This window comes from Malaclemys terrapin, chromosome 4 (assembly GCF_027887155.1).
Source record: "Malaclemys terrapin pileata isolate rMalTer1 chromosome 4, rMalTer1.hap1, whole genome shotgun sequence".
Classification (NCBI taxonomy): domain Eukaryota; kingdom Metazoa; phylum Chordata; order Testudines; family Emydidae; genus Malaclemys; species Malaclemys terrapin.
This window is the reverse complement of record NC_071508.1, coordinates 109,560,785-109,579,912: the sequence shown is the minus strand read 5'-3', so window position 1 is coordinate 109,579,912 and position 19,128 is coordinate 109,560,785. Positions and strand designations below refer to the sequence as shown.

The 19,128-nt window shown below is 45.0% G+C and overlaps 1 long non-coding RNA gene across 1 annotated transcript in view; it reads left to right on the top strand.

The window, feature by feature from the left end:
- Positions 1–3,993: 3,993 nt before the first annotated feature.
- LOC128835813 (uncharacterized) overlaps positions 3,994–19,128 on the top strand; it is a 188,750-nt gene continuing 173,615 nt past the window's right edge. The window contains exon 1 of the long non-coding RNA XR_008444701.1: positions 3,994–4,068. This is a non-coding gene — a long non-coding RNA (uncharacterized LOC128835813). The remainder of the gene's footprint in view (positions 4,069–19,128) is intronic.

The window sequence follows — 19,128 nt, the reverse complement described above, 5'->3', positions numbered from 1 at the left end:
AGTATGCCCTTGTTGCCAAGAAGGCTAATGGCATTTTGGGCTGTATAAGTAGGAGCATTGCCAGCAGATCAAGGGATGTGATCATTCCCCTCTATTCGGCACTGGTGAGGCCTCATCTGGAGTACGTTGTCCAGTTTTGGGCCCTACACTACAAGAACGATGTGGAAAAATTGGAAAGAGTCCAGCAGAGGGCAACAAAAATGATTAGGGGGCTGGAGCACATGACTTATGAGGAGAGGCTGAGGGAACTGGGATTATTTAGTCTGCAAAAGAGAAGAATGAGGGGGGATTTGATAGCTGCTTTCAACTACCTGAAAGGGGGTTCTAAAGAGGATGGATCTAGACTGTTCTCAGTGGTACTAGATGATAAAACAAGGAGTAATGGTCTCAAGTTGCATGTTCTGGGGGTGGACAGCATTGAAGGCAGATGGCCAACAATCATGAGAGGCTGATGCACCAGAGGTTCCTCTAGGACATCTTCCAGCAATGGCAGGTCCCATACATGGACCTTTTCACTACAATGGAGAAAAAGTGTTGCCACTTCTGCTTGGGGGGGGGTGCACTGTCTCTTTTGGACACACTTTTCTTCCTGTGGACAGAAGGGCTGTTGTATTCATTCCCTCCTGTCCCCCTGCTCCCCAGCGTTCTTCCGAAGGTCAGGTGTGAGAAGGCCAGGGTAATCCTCATAGCACTGGCCTGGCTGAGACCTCCATCGTTCAGGGACCTCCATGACCTCTCCATAGCTCCACTTATCACTCTCACCCAGTTTCCCGATCTCCTTGCCCATAATGGGGGTGCAACCTTGCACCTGAGCTGCCTCCACTGAGGGCTCTTGACAGAACTTCTAATGGAGCAGGAAGAGGAGGAGGACACAGACATAGCAAACTCAAACTGGCGCATGATACTCTGTACAGCCTCTGATGCCTTCTACGTAAACCAGCGCTTCTGGTGGGACCACATCATCTTGCAGACCTGGGATTGTCAGCAGTGGGTCCATAACTTTTGCATGAAGAAACCTACACTTCTGGCGCTTTGTGAGAAGCTTGCCCCAACTATCTAGTGTAAAGACATCTGCATGAGGCTATGCCAGTCCAGAAGCAGGCTGCTATAACTATCTGGAAGCTGGCTCAAACTGCTGCAGATCCATTGCTAATTAGTTTGGTATTGGAAAGTTGACTGTGGGAAAAGTGGTGGGTGGAGGTTTCTGAGGCATTCAGGCGTGTGGTTTACCCCAAGGCGCCTGGCATAAAAGATACTTCTGAGGTAATTGTTGGCTTTGAGAGAATGGGATTTCCAAAGGTTGCCCTCCTGAAGGAGCACATGAGTACATAAATCATAAAGGACACTACTCCATTGTTATGCAGGCCCTTGTGAATCACAGAGGTCAATTTATGAACGTCAATGTGGCCTGTCATGATGTTCATGATGTCAGGGTTTTTCGCCCATTGGGAGTATACATTCATGGATGGGCTGGGAAACTATTCCCACCAAATGACATTGTCATAAATGGAGTTACTGTCCTCACCATTATTCCTGGGAACTATGGGTGCCCCATTTTGCCTTGGCTTATGAAACCATGAACCTCCTGTTACATGTCCCCGGACCCCCTGTTCTCCTTTCCCTTCCGTCCACATTTGCCGCACACTTGGTGCTGGGAGAGGGGGGTAGAGGCCTCCACAGAGGAAGAGGTCAACATGAAGGACTGCATGGGGCAAAGTTGCCCTGTCCAGCCACTCATAGGGCCTGATTGCATGAGCCTCCCATCCATTGAATTGTCCAAGCTGTTCCTGGACTGTATCACATGGTACCATGGAGGGGATGCAGGCCATGGTGTGAGTGAAGCAGGAGCAGGTACTCTTGTGGTCTTTAGTAGCAGCAGCCACTCAAAAAGCTGAGCTCTGTCCTCCTTCCTTAGCCCCCATTCCTGTCCCAGGAACTGTGAAGCAAGTGTCTGCTCCCATGCTGAAACCCTGTCCTCAAGTTCTGCAGCCAGCCTGAGCCTTTCTGCTTGCCTCTTACCATGCCTTTCCTCTAGTTGTATGTCCCTCTGTTTTTGGTACTGGACCTGCTTGTTGGCCCCGTCCAGAACTTCAACCATAAGTTCATCACAGACACATTTCCTATTGGAATGGTCTGTGAAGGTACATTGGCCTAGGCTTCTGCTGCAGTAAGTCAAGCTGTGGAAGTACAGCAGCCTGTAGAGGATGTACTGCAGCCTGGCAAAGGACGAGACACAGAGGGTGACTGTCTCAAATTGCTCAGTGCAGGAGGACAGAAATAATCCTTGTGGAATTTCAAGGACATGAAATGTTACTTTTCCAAACTGAACTTCAATATATTGTGAGATGGATGCTTCAGACCACAGACACTCCCTGGACACAGCCTGATTAATTGCAGCGAAAGAAGTGCAAAGACAATGGTAAGTTTAAAAAATCAGGGAGTTGGTGGCTGTGTTACAAAAGATTTTTTTTTTAAATCATTTCAGACCTTCCACATTTTGGAGGACATACTAATTACTGTGGTTTCCTGCTGGCAAAGGGGGATGTTATTCCAAGCTGCTGGTGGGAAACCAGCAGTGTATGCAATGAAAGTATTCAAATGTATAGTGATTGAACAGCACACGGTGACTCTGAAAAATACACCTGTCCCCAACATGTGATTACCTATCTGGAGTTCTTGTTACAGGAAAAGTTTGCTGCTATTAACATATGGGATTGGGTCAGAATTCATGGGAAATCCACAGGATGCTGCATTATCTTCTACATGGCTTAGCTTGTTATGACAGCATGCAAACACACACAGCTCCACAGCTGCCATCATTACCCTTCTTATTGCCCTTCCCCCAGCTCCCAGCACATTTCTGGACAAAACTCCAGTATTTTGGACAAAACCCCAGCCATATTTGGGGAGAGGTAGTGGGGACACCAAGCTGCTGGCATACAATTTGCCATTAGCAGATGCATGCTTCTAGCCAGGGCTTCTAATAATTTTGGCATTCCATAGGATGGAAATCCTTCCCATTCCCGTATTAATAAACATTAAAATGGAGCCAGAAGCTTACCAGGCTCTAGCATGGATTCTGTCCCTTCTGTGTCTGCTGCTAGTTCTGTGGCAGGCAGTTTCCTCAAGTGGGCCATCAAAAAGCTCCTCTGTGTTCGGACCCAGGATGTGCTACTGCTGCTTCAAAGCCTCCTTTGGGATTGGTTTCAGCAACACTCACTTTGCTGGCCTCACTCACTGTTTGCTGCTGGCTCCAGTCAGTACCCATGTTGGATTCTGGGGCCAGTAGGTAGCTATCCCAGCTGACCAGGTCATCAGGCACCAACACTGGCTCTATGTTTCACACAATACCCAATTAAACTCCTAATTAAATGGTCATGATGTCAATGAGTTGCCTAAGGTGTGATTCTGGTCCCTTGTTTTTTTTTTTTTGGAGATAACGCATCTCCTAGAACTGGAAGAGACCTTGAAAGGTCATCAAATCCAGCCCCCTGCCTTCACTAGGAGGACCAAGTACAGATTTTGCCCCAGATCCGTAAGTGGCCCCCTCAAGGATTGAACTCACAACCCTGGGTTTAGCAGACCAATGCTCAAACCACTGAGCTATCCCTTCTGGTATTCAGTCTTGACCTGTTTAATCCACTCCCTGCATTGGTCACTGGTCTGGTAAATTTCAATGCTGCCAGCTTGTTTGCTACTTGCTGGTATGCGTGGTCATTCCTGGTACTCTTATTAAACGGTTTTGCTGGCCTCCCACCAGAGAGTCACCACATTCTGGTCTGCTCCCACAACCACAAAACAGTACACTTTACACCTGGACAGTAAAAAATCCTTGTGGAAGTCTCCTAGCTGTTTCTGGTCTATGTGGTAAGAATGAGGGTTATTATACAGAGGTTATTGAACTGCATTGCCCAATGCATCAGGAAATGTTACCGGCTAGCAGGCAGGCAGCTATCTGGCAGAGTACAAGCTCTCTCCTCCAGGGTACAGTCCACTCAGTGGTGTCCCCGGTGAGCAGGCCCGGCTCCAGGCACCAGGCAACCAAGCACATGCTTGGGGCGGCACCTGGTAAGGGGCGGCCAATCTTGGGGTGGCGGGGGGCAGCACGGCGCGGCATTCCACGGGAGGTGGGGGCGCTCCGGCAGCGTGGCGCTCGGCGGGGGGTGCTCTGGCAGCGCGGCGCTCGGCGGGGGGTGCTCTGGCAGCACGGCGCACGGCTCTCAGAGGGGGAGCGGCGCGGGGTGCGGCGTTCAGGGAGGGGTTCCGGCGGCACGGCGCTCGGCGGGGGGGCAGCGCGGGGCGCGGCACTCGGGGGGGGTTCTGGCGGTGCGGTGCTCAGCGGGGGGGGGGCGGCGCGGGGCGCAGCGCTCGGGGGGGGTTCCGGCAGCGCAGCGCTCGGCAGGGGGGGCTCAGCGGGGCGGCACTTTTTTTGCTGCTTGGGGCAGCAAAAAAGTTGGAGTCGGCCCTGCCGGTGAGCCTGTCAATCTAGGACATTTGCAAGGCCGTGATTTGGATATCCAACATGTAGTGTAACGTGAACAGGTATATGGTGCAAGTGGCCAAAGACTATGCAAGATTTGGAAGATCTGTGTTGCAGAGACTCCTCAAACCCAGTACTGTTGGTGAGTCATCAATTGTGGAATATGTATACAGACTAGCACTTAAAGAAGAAAGAGATTATTTACCTGTACGCTAACTGATATTCTTTGAGACGTGTAGTCTGTAAACATAATCCATGACCACCCACCATCCCTGCTACATCAGAGTCCTGACATCATGGGCTTTCACGGTGGTAAAGTAACTAAGGAGTGTGGGGCAGTTCTACTCTCTACACCCCCATGGAATGCACAAGGAAAGGAAGGGTGCACACACCATTCCAAGGAATATTGCGGAGTAGAAAATTCTCTGGTGTGCGTTTATTGGATGTGCACTCATCAACTGTGGAATATGTGTATGGACTACACAGCTCGAAGAATGTCAGTTACTCAAATCCCTTCTATTTTATTATTTGGAAATCCCGAAAACAAACACAATAGCTCAAGGAATGTTGTATACTTAATTTATGAACACTGTAGCCTATAGGACTAACCTGCTTGCTTGTGTATATATATACATATATATTTTCTTATAGTTTAAGTATTTGATGTATTGTAATAGGTTTATAGATTTATATTAAAGTTAGTTTGGCTGTAATGCAAGAGACCTACAGGCCATATCCTGTATGTTAAGCTAAAGCAAAGTTAGCATATCTATATTAAGACCTTTTACTCAAAAAGCAAAGTTGACCTATAGCTTGTTATCTAAATAGATGAGTACCCACGCCTATGTCTATGACCTTTTAGCTAGACCAATAGACAATGGAAAATGGCATAGGTTTTTTTCCCCACAGACTTAACAAATACACCACAAGAGACTGATGTGTGTACATACCTGTCATCAATATGCACATACATATTAGCCTATGGGGTAAGTGTACCCTAACATTTCTGTGGGTGAGGAATGAAATTTGGGCATAAGAGGAAGGATTTCCGGCTTTTGCCCTATAAAAGAGGTAACCCACCTCAATAGAGGATCTCTCCATTTCTCACTATCTCCATTCTCACTTTACTCTATTCTCATTTACTTCCTCCACTCTGTCTATCTACGATGACTGCTACTATTTGTAGGCTGTACTTGTTCTTCTTAAACTTTAAGTTTCAAGGGAACCAGGCTAAGCTCGGTTTCCCTAAGTTTTATTCTTAGTTTGTTTATTAGGTTTTGATTTAAGTTTAAGTTAGTCAAGTAAACCCTAGTCAGCTTTGATAGCGCTTAGCATTTTCTAAGCACTGCATCCCTCACTCAAGAATTGAGAAACCTGAACCACAAGGCTGGTCCTGTGTCTCTTACCACCAGGTTATCAAGGAAGGGTGTGAGTATGTTAACCAAAGCTTTGTTGCATATAATATTATATTATCATATGTATCTTTTGAATAGCAGTAATTGTAACTTTGTAACTCTGGGTATTTTACCATTTACTTACTATTATTAATTTTAATAAAAAGTGTTTAAGGCTATATCTGTCTCAGTGTGAGCTTCCTGTCATACCCCCGAGGGTCCTTTATAAATTCTGTGGAGCCTGATTCAGGACACAAACTTTTATCTTCTGATCAAACAGATTGGCGAGCCTAAAACCCATACTAATTAATATCGATTATTATTATTATCATTATTAATAAGATCAAATAAATTAATAAATTAAATCCCCATATTATCCAAATTAATATTATCAGTACACCCTAAATCAGGCTACAAACACTTCTGTATTAACCAGGAGTATTTTTGCTTGCAGGTTGCATGAAAGGATTATAAACCTTGATTCTTGTAAAATCTCTTTTTTTGGCTCCTGCCTCTCTCCTATAGCATCTGCTAATTTAATAAGACAGGTACTTAATTTGAGGGGATGGGAAGAAATTTCATGAGATTCAGGAATCCTACACTGGAGTAGGGAATAATGATTTCTGTAACGCGGTGTGCAAAAGCTAGAGCTATGTAAAAGTTGGCCTTTTCAGTTCTCTTGGGGCTGGAAAACTTTTTTTTTTTTGGCTCACATAATTCTAACCCCCCACCGAAGTTCATTCTGAGTTTCAGCTTCATTTGATCATAAAAATTAATAACAACTCTGTTTTGTACAGTCTCCACCCCAGATAGTAAATTCTTCTCTGATATCTGAGGATGGTTTGTGTAGGTTCATTAGATAAATGCATGAACATGGATCTTTTATCGGGTTTGTAATGAAACTTAAAACCACGTAAGTTTTTGCTGAGTTTTGGGTTGTATCAAAGCTCTCCGTCTTGGAAGGGGATAGCAAGCTGCTGACAAGACTCCCCCTCACTAAGGACCTGCCATAGGAAAAATAAGGAGAGAAGGACTTGTGGAAAGACATAGAGAATCTATTGTAACCTCCTCCCATCTTACTTTATTGAACATTTTCAGTCCTTCAAGAGCTTTTGGTCTGGGTTCAGTTCAAGGGATGAAGTATGGGGCAGAAGGGCAAAACTTACTGTACGTGAATTGGACTTCCCATTCTTATCATGGAACCTGATGTACTTGGCATTGTGGATCCATTTCAGTTATTAGAGGATTTAACTTACTCTGTGTTCTGCTTGACTGTCTCTAAGCTCTACAGTTGAACATCACCCGTCCCTGGTCATCGTGATTACTATTCTGGTCTCTCTCTCTTTTTGGAAAACTAGTAAAATGGTTATAGACTAGGGAGCCCATAATGGATTGATAGCTCATGTAAATCCATTGCAATGTATTTGGCCCCAAATGTTTGAGAAATGCATACATGGTCATAAAAAGTACACACATGGAAATCATGCAACTTTTAACTAAACTTGTGTATGCCGTTCTGTCAAAACAAATATAGGACTATAAGGGTAAGTTGTGTTGACTTTCTAGCGTGCTGTCATATGCTGTTTTCAATTTGCTTGTTGTTTTTTGAGCAAAGATCAGAATTGAACCTGAAGTATCAGATTTACTGTGTCGGAGGGTAGTGACCTCAATAACTTCACATCGATTGTAAAATCTCACTACAGATGTCTGAGTTGGGAATAAGGTGCAAAGTCAGTATGTGAACTATTGTTGAATTGTTTTTCTTATTAACTACTATTAGACCATTGGATGCAAAGATACTACTAAAATCAAATTCCCAAGTCTTTGACTAATCAGCTATCAATTGATACATTTAGATCACTACTAATTTGGGCCAGATTAGAACTAATGAACAAGAGATGAACATCTCTTAGGAGCTAATGATCAATATATTTTGCAACAGGGATCCAGAAAATTGTTATTTTTTTGGTATTATTAGCAAACTGTGTTTTTAAAAATATTGCTTTCAGCTGAAATCTTGGATAAGTTTTAAGACTAGAGCAAAGTTTTACAGCTAGGTTATAAATCACTGAAAACGGTTGTATACTTAATATTATGGCTGTCATAACCTTCACTGTAGCAACCTGAATAGCATTATACCAATATAACATTTGAATTTTTATTACTGGTGAAATGCCAAGTTTCCATTTTGATGTAAAAAATACTCTATGGTAAATTTGCTCCTTAGTGAAACATGCTATTTTTAGCCCCCTCCCCCCAAGGTGTGGGTCATGCCTCTTCCTTGGTGCTTGTACTTGGAGTGACTTCTCCCCTCTCCTTGCATGAGTTGGACCTTGGGTTCTTTTTTTGTGATGGCTGGTGCCTCCACCCAAGGTGACTCCTCACTGTGCACAAGGGGTGCTGTCTCCTGGGAAAATTAATAACAATATAACAAAGGGGGACTTTATTGGGAACAGGAAAATTGGATCTGGGGAAAGAAAGAGTTAGGGTTAGCTAATAAGTACTAAAATATCAACAAATTTCCAAACTCGCAACATTCACAATTTATCCCAACCCCTAGCTCCCTCCCTGGCACCTTCCCAAGCAGGTGGTACACTGAGGATGAGCCTGGAGATGAGTGCTGCAGCACTGTGAAAGTTGGATGTTTATGCCTTAAACAAAAAAGGGTCTCCTTCTTGGGTCTTCACTCCTGAGTGGGGCAAGGTCCTCTCCTAGCTCTCTCTTGAGTCCTGTGGCGGTCTAGGCTGGCTCTCAGTAGCCAGTGCTGGATTGGATTTCTGTCACTCTGGGCATTGATCTCTGCAGGGCTGGAACTGCCTGACCCATGTATTAGAACCCACAGCAGTTCAAGACATGTGTTGGATATAAATGCAGCAATAGCATAACTTCTCATTTTGTGGTTGCAATGATGTGTGTGATCTGCTGAGCTGGATGCTATGAACTCTAAGCTAAGCAAAAACATGTTTAGTGGAGCTGTGAGTGAATCATTTTCATATGTAGCACTGACTGCCTAATGTGTGCATGAGGACTAGGCAGCCAGTGGGGGCAGGGTTAGAGTCAAGCAGGTAGGGGTTCTGAGTCCGGAGTGTTTGAACTAGAACATATATGTTAGAACTACTTCCAGTCTTGATATAAAGGCTTCATTTTAAAGCTGGGGAAAGGAGATATAGACAAATTATAAGATCATAGCTTTTAAGCTCAAATGGGGCCATTATGATGATGCAGGCTAACCTCCCCCATAACATATACCGTCTATTTAGCACATTTCCTAGCTAATGTTCTTGATACTGTATCACGTGTCCACTTTTTTAAAAGAGATGTTGTGAAACTAATTTCTCAAACTGGTTGAAAAAATTCAAAATTACTTAGCATTATACCACAGATCCCAGTGACTTCAGTTGCAGCGATGAGAGCTCAACCCTTCTGCAGATCAGACCATAAGGTCTCAAGTCACACACTCAGAAAATGAGAAACACACAGTTAGTGACCTCCTGTGAAAAGCTTGGTTTAAGTGACTTGCCTAGCACCACTTAGGAACTCTGTGGCAGAGGCAAGGATAGAATTCAGTTCTCAAGAACTGTGTTAACCATGAGACCATCCTTTCTCTTTCTGCAGTCCCCTGCCTCATTCACTACACACCTTCTACAACAAATGAGGCAGTGGTGCTACAGACAAGTCTCCTTCACTACAAAACCCTGATTAATTCCCAGAGCAGGTCCATCCTGCTTACTGAATGAGATGAGGTCCTGTGGAAAAAATAGCATGTGATCATGTATTTAAAGAATGTATCATCATGCATACACATAAAGGAGACAAATTAAGGCTGTACAGGGAGCCTTAATTCCGGCATTTCATACTTTTAAGTACTTGACTTTGCAACCTTAATAATGTTCTTTTTGTGTGTGTGATTATCTATGTAGTGTTAGTGCCCAAAGACTCCAGTCATGATCAGGGAACCATTGTGATGTCAGATGCTGTATAAACACATACAAATGCATAGTCACTGCTCTGAAGAGCTTGCAGGCTGTTCAGAGAACACTCTATGAAAAAGATATTTGTATAGTTAGTTATTAGATAAAGTGCCTGCAGATGGCACTCAGGAATGTGCAGCATTGTTCATGGATTTTTCTAGGACCAGTAGAAGTTGTGCACTGCCAGTGGTTGCTTGTGTAGCACTCTGTGTTAAGAGCTTCATGTAAAATCTATAAATAGATAAGACAGTCAATAACAGATGACCAATAACATACAAGCAAAATATTCAAATGATGTTTTAGGTGTGTGTCTTGTTAATTTGTTGGTTTATTTTTCCTATCCATCCAAACCAAAACATCTCTTGTCTCCCTGCATGTCTCTCTGTCCAGGTCCCTTAATCAACGTGTTCTGTTACCGCTCAAAATGCTTGCCTTCCTCCCCACTAGATTCAGTCAAAAGAATCAAGGAAAAAATTCCTAGCCCTTCAGAAGATACCAATCAGTCTATCCTGTGCTCATCTCGAAAGCAGCTGGGTACTTTATAAATGTATATGCAGCCAATCAGTGATCTTCACACAAACCTAGATTTTTTCTTCTGTGCTCCTTTGTAAAAAAGGTAATTCTGGGTAAAGGGCTTTTGTCTTTATTTTTTATTCAATAGGTAATGGAGAAGAGATGGTTCTTGCACTTTGTCCTGATATTGGTAAGATGCGATCATCTTAACTCTTATGGAATAGATTTCAAATGTCATGGGTCAGCTGCTAAGAAAGCTGTATGTCCTGTTCCCAATGTTCTCATCTTCTTGTCTGCCCATTGTGGAAAGTTTCATTGTTCCTGAGGACTACAGCTGTATGTCTTTGGTGTGGAGGGAGAAACAGGCCCTGTCTTTTAAGCATGCATGATTCACTCTGGCCAACTCTAAATATGGCAAGATGGGGCATAGTCTCCTATCCAATTGAAGAGGAAAAGGTATGTGGTGCTTTTTGGTTTTTGTTTTGCTGCTATTGCTATTTAGAGATCCAGTATCAAAGAGGAGTCTGAGAAGATGCCTAGGTTGTGCACAACGTTGGCAATGGTGAATTCTTCCAGGACAATGCGTCTCATTCTTCTCTCACTTCCACACTTTTACACTGCTGTAACTCCATGGACTTCAGTAAAGTTATTTCAGATTCTTACTGAAATGAGAGCAGAACTGGGCCAGTTAAGCCTTCAAACTGGCATGCCAGCAAATATCTGTTAATTCTGCTCATAACTGTGAACTGTTTAGGGTCCTAACCATAGCAGAAAGCCAATATTACTCTTCCTTCACAGAGTAGATGGATGTATTCAAAGCATTTTTGAAGCATATTTCAATAGACTTTTCTTGCCTCTGAAGTTATACTTGACTAGCAGGACCACTTCACTTCCAATTTCCTGATTATTTTCATTTTGCAGCTTTTATTTTCATTTTGCAGCTTCATCTGATATTTTGCCTGTTGTACATACATTTTACTTATCTCCAAATGTCATCTACTCATTTACTTCAGAAGAACATAGCCTTTTCCTGCTTTCTAGTTAATGACTGAATTTGAACAACCTATTATAGGATTATTATTGCTTATTATCTAAATTATTTATGTAGAGAAGATAAATGGCAAAACACATGGTTGTGTTTCCTGAGGAACCTCACCAACTCCATCCTGTCACTATTTTTAATTGCTTCTCCTTATTTATTAATTACATCTCCTTTTTGTATTTTCAAAGCACTTTTGTATTCATCTTGTTCCATTCCATCTAATTTTCTCAAGTACAATAAACATGCTCTTTTTTTGAAGAATGTATTTAATGAGTCTAAAGCTTACGGCATGTCACTTGTCCAGTGATTACACAAGCTGCAACATTCTCCTAAATTTTGCAAAGCCTTTTAAAGCTAAATAGTCCATATTGATATAACATGCGTCAATAAGCTTATTTTAAAATATTTTAAACCCACATCTATCAAGTCTCAATACTGAAGTTCCACTTTCTGCAATTTAAGCCATTTCATTTTTTTATCTTAAAATCTGAATCTGTTTCTACATTTCATGTAACAAAGGGTCCAATTCTACTTCCACTGAAGTCATTCATGAGTGACTCTTTATTGACTTTAACAAGAGCTGGATCTGGTCCCCAGTTTCTTTATTTGGACCATTAACATCCTGGGACCACATTGGTTTGTGAGTCACAGGACATGTGCTTATTAACTGGAGAGCAGTGATAAGCAGGCACTTAGAATGCTGTAATGCTAGTGTTCATTATCTCAGTAAGGTTTGCCAAGTTCTTATGAACAATGACATTTGTTTGGCAGATTTTTATCAGCAGTATACTAAGCACTGTACAGTGTTGGTTCAGTTAAACCTTTTACCAAAACATGTAATTACTTATTCTAATTATTATAATTATTTGTTTAAGCATTTGTATAGCACCATAAAAGCACATAGATGTAAGCAGAGGCAAGAACATAGTTCTTACGGCCTTGAAGGTGAAGACAAGGAGCCTGAATCCAAAGAAATACAAGATAAGAAGCCCATACAGAGATTCGAGGAGGAGAGTGGTAGTTTGACATGGTCAAAGTGGCAGGAAAGGAAGATGACTTTTATATGATCTGGTTAGACTGGAAGGGAGAGGAGAGAAGCATGGAGACCGAAGGGAACCAGTCTGAGATGATCAAGAGATTGGGTGATGGTTTCACTGAACACAACATTAAACAAAACCTTTTTTGAAGTTTGAACAAGTCTAAGAGGGGAGATTCTCTCTGATGACAGAGCTTGGACATCAAGGAGCCAGAACTGGATCCCTGCTTTTCAGAGTTAGGCCCCTCCTGATAATGCTCAGAGCTGCTCTTGAGCAATTCCAAGTTCAACCTCTGGCACAGAGTCCTAAAGTTCTGCTCTACTATGCTCTCTCCCTGCCCACGACATTCTCCTTATGCAGGATTGGTTGGAGTGATGGGGGCACAAAACTCAGCTGTGCCATCAGAAATTTCAACCCTGACAAGGGGATTCCCTGCTGAGCTTTGGTGGCTGAATCATGGTTCCTTTGTGCCACTGAGTGGCGCAACGGTCATACCCAGCTTATGAATCTGGTCCATCTTAAAAAAAAGTTAATTTTTTTCATTGAATACAATTCTGGGAAAAAAAGTCATTTGAGGCCAATCAAAACATTTTATTTCAATTTTGACCATTTTTATAATTTTTTTAAAAAGTCTTATATAAAGTAAATTTCTAAACAAAAAAGTCATTTTGAAATAAAAAATCAAAAATTTCCCTTCCGAAAATATCAAAATGGAATGTTCTAATATTTTTGGATATTTTTTCTGATTTTTTCTCCCCTAAACAAAATTTTTCAAGATCAAAATGGTTGTGCAAAAATGTTGGTTTAATTGAAACAGCATTTTCTGATAGAAAGCTGTTTTGGAGAAACATTTCCAACCAGATCTGATATCTGAACATATTTTTTTTACACAGTTTGGAATAATTTAGTAAATTAATTATAGCATTATTATTTGGCTATAGCATGTGTTTTATATCCTGTATAACCTTTCTGAAAACTGCTCTAGAGGGAGCCATATAAGGAACCAAATACCCTTTAACTGTAGCTGCTACTTGGGAAACACTGATTCAGTACACACAAGAGACTGCCTATATATTTCTTAGGTTTCATTGTGTTTAGAATTTGAGTTTGCTTTGTTGTTTTATGCTCTAATAAATTTGTTAGTCTCTAAGGTGCCACAAGTACTTCTGTTCTTTTTGCGGATACAGACTAACACGGCTGCTACTCTGAAACCTTTGTTGTTTTGTTTGCTTAGAAGCTTGTTCTTCTAAGCACTGAATTGGTAATTGGGGAGACTTTATTGAAGAAGTTGGGAGCTTGGAAACACGTAAAAATGATAACGTAAGTGGGGGAAGCAGGAAGAAGACAGTGATGGAAATAAAGAGGAGGGAGGATAAGAAGGGGAAAAGAAAATAACAGAGGAAGATGAGGGAATGGGAGAGCTCATGCAGGGAGAAACATCAGAAAGGGGTCTTCATGGGAAAACAATTAAGTGGATATTGTTACTGTCTGGGAGACACTCTACTCACTTTATTTTTGAAAAAACAACAACAAAAAACTGTTCTCTAACAACTTAAATAGAAAACGCAAACTAGGTACTTGGAGATTTTTGCATTTCTGATTTTTGTGGGTCCTATTGAAGCTGATGGGCAAAACTCCCCAAGAGTTTAGTAGGACTAAGAAAAAATCCAAAATCTGAGTGATGGCCTTTCCATGTTATGTCTGTGGTGTTGAATCCTGTATGCTAACTTATAATCAGAAGTAGAAGAGTTCAAGAAGTGGGACATCCGGGAAGGAACAAAGATAGAAGCTGAATTTGAAGTCTATATATGAAGTTAGCAAAGCAAATGGAAAAATGCATACTACAATTGAAGAAAATTATGTTTATTATGCACAAAGAAGCAAATATAGTCTAACCAGGATAGTGTATAGGGGTAGAAGACCATGGGACCAAGCAAAGACCACAGGAGGGACATCACTGGAGAGCAGGAAGTGGAAATAAGGACAATTGAGGTAAGGGCCATGTCTTACTTCATATCAGTAACATGCCATAAAAATCTATCCATAGGCTGTATATTTTTACTATTTAATCTAATCTAGGTTTTAGTACCATAGTTATCATTGTGGTATCTGAATACCAATGCTGCTTTTTATATACATATATATCCATATGCATCAACCCAGAAGAAACTGAGCCAACCTAAGAATCAGATTAGCCAGTAAAGAAATTCCAAGATACCTGAATCAAGCAAGTTTTTCCAACTCCATGAAATCTAGCCAAAGAAATAAATCAAAAACATCCTGAGGTTCACGCTATGATAGTGTTTCAGGTCACTGCATGGAACTCCCTCCTTCACAACTGGCCAAAAAAGCCCAGGCCTGGTGTGACTGTGGTTGCTAGAGGGGCCACACTGAGATCGCTCAATCATGGCAAACTGCAAAGATTGGAGCAACTGATCCCCAAAACTGGTGGTGGTTCTAATAATTAGATCCACCAAGACAGCAACAAAACAGTTATCACAATACCTTACTGGTACCCAGAAGCCCAAAATACAGACCCCCTAAAGCAACCCAGCTTTGGGCTCCCACCCAGACAGCCAAGTCAGATATGGTGAGGATTATTTTAAATTTTGTTCACCATATATAAAGTTCTACCAATCCCAAGAGGTTGGACACATTATCCACCAGATCAGTGAATATTTCAGATCTTACCCAAATACATGCTTACAGTCCATTCTTATTAACTAAACTAGGATTTATTTAAAAAGAAAAGAGAGAAAGTATCGTGGCTAAAAGATCATTAGAATAAAGTTCTTAGGTCAGTTTCATAGTAGAGATGGTGAGCTGCTGAGCTACAGAAAGTTCTTTCCAGAATCAGTTCATCAGGTTATAGTCCAAATAGAAAGGTCATGTCAAATATCAGGGTAATCCAGACTGGAGCTGGAGACCTCAGTCTTCTGACTCAAAACCTCCCCTGATAAGGTTCAAGCAGACCTGAGATGCAGGATTGGGGACCTAGAGTTCTTTTATAAATCTCTGGAAGGCTATGATAGCCTCTTCACAGTAGTCAATACAGCAGGCATTCATTGGTTGAAGAATAGGAAATATACATTGTGGCTTTGAAGTCAATTCTGTTTCCTATAAAAAGAACAGGAGTACTTGTGCCACCTTAGAGACTAACAAATTTATTTGAGCATAAGCTTTCGTGGGCTACAGCCCACTTCATCGGATGCCCACGAATAGGGTTACCATATCTCATAAATAAAAAAAGAGGACCCTCCACGGGCCATGGCCCCGCCCATTTCCCCACCCCTAGCCCTGCCCCAACTCCGCCCCTTCCCCCACCCTAACTCCGCCCCCTCCTCCCTCCCACTCCCAGCCAGGGGGAAAGGGCTGCCCCAGTGCTACCAGCTTCATGGTTTGCCGGGCAGCCCCCAGACCCTGCGCCCCCGGCCGGCGCTTCCCCAGCGCAGCTGGAGCCCGGCGGGGGCGGCTGGAGTCACACAGTGTCAGTTACACAGAGCCGCAGCCGCTGGAGGCTCTGTTTAAGAACCGGGTTGCCCGAGAACTACCGGCTTCGGGCAGCCCCCGTGCCTCCGGACCCTGCGCCCCCAGCTGGGCACTTCCCCTCCCGGGCTCCGGCGGCGCAGGGTCCGGAGGCACGGGGACTGCCCAAAGCCGGTAGCGCTGGGGCAGCCCGGCTCTTAGAGCCTAAGAGGAGCAGAGCCTCCAGCTGCGGGGGCTCTGCTCCTCTTCGGCTCTGTGTAACTTATACAGTGTAAGTTACGCAGAGCCGCCGGAGCCCTGGAGGGGAAGTGCCCGGCTGGGGGCGCAGGGTCCGGAGGCATAGGGGCTGCCCAAAGCCCGAGCGCTACCGGCTTCACGGTTTGCTGGGCAGCCTCCAGACCCTGCGCCCCCGGCCGGTGCTTCCCCAGCGCAGCTGGAGCCCGGGAGGGGAAGCGCCCAGCCGGGGGCGCAGGGTCTGGAGGCTGCCCAGCAAACCGTGAAGCCGGTAGCGCTCGGGCTTTGGGCAGCCCCTATGCCTCCGGACCCTGCGCCCCCAGCCGGGCACTTCCCCTCCAGGGCTCCGGCGGCTCTGCGTAACTTACACTGTATAAGTTACACAGAGCCGAAGAGGAGCAGAGCCCCCGCAGCTGGAGGCTCTGCTCCTCTTAGGCTCTAAGAGCCGGGCTGCCCCAGCGCTACCGGCTTTGGGCAGTCCCCGTGCCTCCGGACCCTGCGCCGCCGGAGCCCGGGAGGGGAAGTGCCCGGCTGGGGGCGCAGGGTCCGGAGGCACGGGGGCTGCCCGAAGCCGGTAGTTCTCGGGCAACCCGGTTCTTAAACAGAGCCTCCAGCGGCTGCGGCTCTGTGTAACTGACACTGTGTCAGTTACACAGAGCCCCGGCGGCTGGAGGCTCCAGCCGCCCCCGCTCTGTTTAAGAGCCGGGCTGCCCAAGCGCTACCGGCTTTGGGCAGCCCCCGTGCCTCCAGATCCTGCGCCCCCAGCCAGGCACTTCCCGTCCCGGGCTCCGGCGGCGCAGGGTCTGGAGGCACGGGGCTGCCCGAAACCGGTAGCGTTCAGGCAGCCCGGCTCTTAAACAGAGCCGCCATTTTCCCGGACATGTTCGGCTTTTTGGCAATTCCCCCCGGACGGGGGTTTGACTGCCAAAAAGCCGGACATGTCCGGGAAAAAGAGGACGTATGGTAACCCTACCCACGAAAGCTTATGCTCAAATACATTTGTTAGGCCTTGTCTACACTACGAGAGTAGTTCGATTTTACTTAAATCGAATTTTTGGAATCGATATTGCAAAGTCGAACGTGTGTGTCCACACTAAGGACAGTAATTCGACTTTGTGAGTCCACACTAACGGGGAAAGCGTCGACATTGGAAGTGGTGCACTGTGGTCAGCTATCCCACAGTTCCCGGAGTCCCCGCTGCCCATTGGAATTCTGGGTGGAGCCGCAAATGCCTTCTGGGTAAAAAAAAGGTGTCCAGGGTGCTTTTGGGTAACTGTCGTCATCCGTCCATCACTCCCGCCCTCCCTCCCTGAAAGCGCCGGCGGGAAATCAGTTCGCGCACTTTTCTAGTCAGTGACAGCGCGGACGCCACAGCACTGCGAGCATGGAGCCTGCTGCAACCATCACTGCAGTTGTGGCCGCTCTCAACGCCTCGCAACTTATCATACACCTTTCCCTGAGGCAGATGCAGAAAAGTCAGGCGAGGAGGCTACGTCAACGCGGTGATGGCCTGAAGTCTGAGAGTAGCACAGACCTCTCAGAAAGCAGGGGACCCAGCGCCGAGAACATCACGGTGGCAATGGGTCATGTTGATGCCGTCGAAAGGAGATTCTGGGCACGGGAAACAAGCACTGAGTGGTGGGACCGCATAGTGCTGCAGGTCTGGGATGAATCCCAGTGGCTGCGAAACTTTCGCATGCGGAAGGGAACTTTCCTGGAACTTTGTGAGTTGCTGTCCCCTGCCCTGAAGCGCAATGACACCCGGATGCGAGCAGCCCTGACTGTCCAGAAGCGAGTGGCCATAGCCCTGTGGAAGCTTGCAACGCCAGACAGCTACCGGTCAGTCGCGAACCAGTTTGGGGTGGGCAAATCTACCGTGGGGGTTGTTGTGATGCAAGTAGCCAAGGCAATCGTTGATGTACTGCTGCCAAAGGTAGTCACCCTGGGAAACGTGGAGGCGATCATAGATGGCTTCGCAGCGATGGGATTCCCAAACTGCGGTGGGGCCATAGATGGAACTCACATCCCTATCCTGGCACCGGAACACCAGGCCAGCCAGTACATTAACAGAAAGGGCTACTTTTCCATGGTGCTGCAAGCACTGGTGGACCACAGGGGACGTTTTACCAACATCTACGTGGGATGGCCGGGCAAGGTTCATGACGCTCGTGTTTTCAGGAACTCTGGTCTGTTTAGACGGCTGCAGCAAGGTATTTACTTCCCGGACCACAAAATAACTCTTGGGGATGTGGAGATGCCTATAGTCATCCTCGGGGACCCAGCCTACCCGCTAATGCCCTGGCTCATGAAGCCCTATACTGGCGCCCTGGACACTGAAAAATAACTCTTCAACTACCGGCTGAGCAAGTGCAGAATGGTGGTGGAGTGTGCTTTTGGCCGTCTCAAGGGGAGATGGAGAAGCTTACTGACTCGCTGTGATCTCAGCGAAACCAATATCCCCATTGTTATTGCAGCTTGCTGTGTGCTCCACAATCTCTGTGAGAGCAAGGGGGAGACCTTTATGGCGGGGTGGGAGGTTGAGGAAAATAGCCTGGCTGCTGATTACTCACAGCCAGACAGCCGGGCGATTAGAAGAGACCAGCGGGAAGCGCTGTGCATCCGGGAGGCTTTGAAAGCAAAGTTCCTGAGTGAGCAGGGTAACCTGTGACTTTAAAGTTTGTGTATTGAGAAGCTAAACCTGCCCCCATTTCTTTGCCCAGTTAATGTTGACTATCCTATCCAGTTACATACCCCCTTCACCCCACTTCCAACACACGTTTCAAAATAAAAATAGTTCTACTTTGTTAAAGCACACCGTTTTCTTTAATACTGTATTCGCGGGAATTTTTTAAAACTGGGACGCAGACTGTGGTGCGGAGCGGGTGTACTGTAGTGGCGCGAATGCAGCTTCTAAACTCAAGGATTGACAGGCTCCGCTGCGGTGGGATGGTTGTTTCAACGGAGCCTGTCA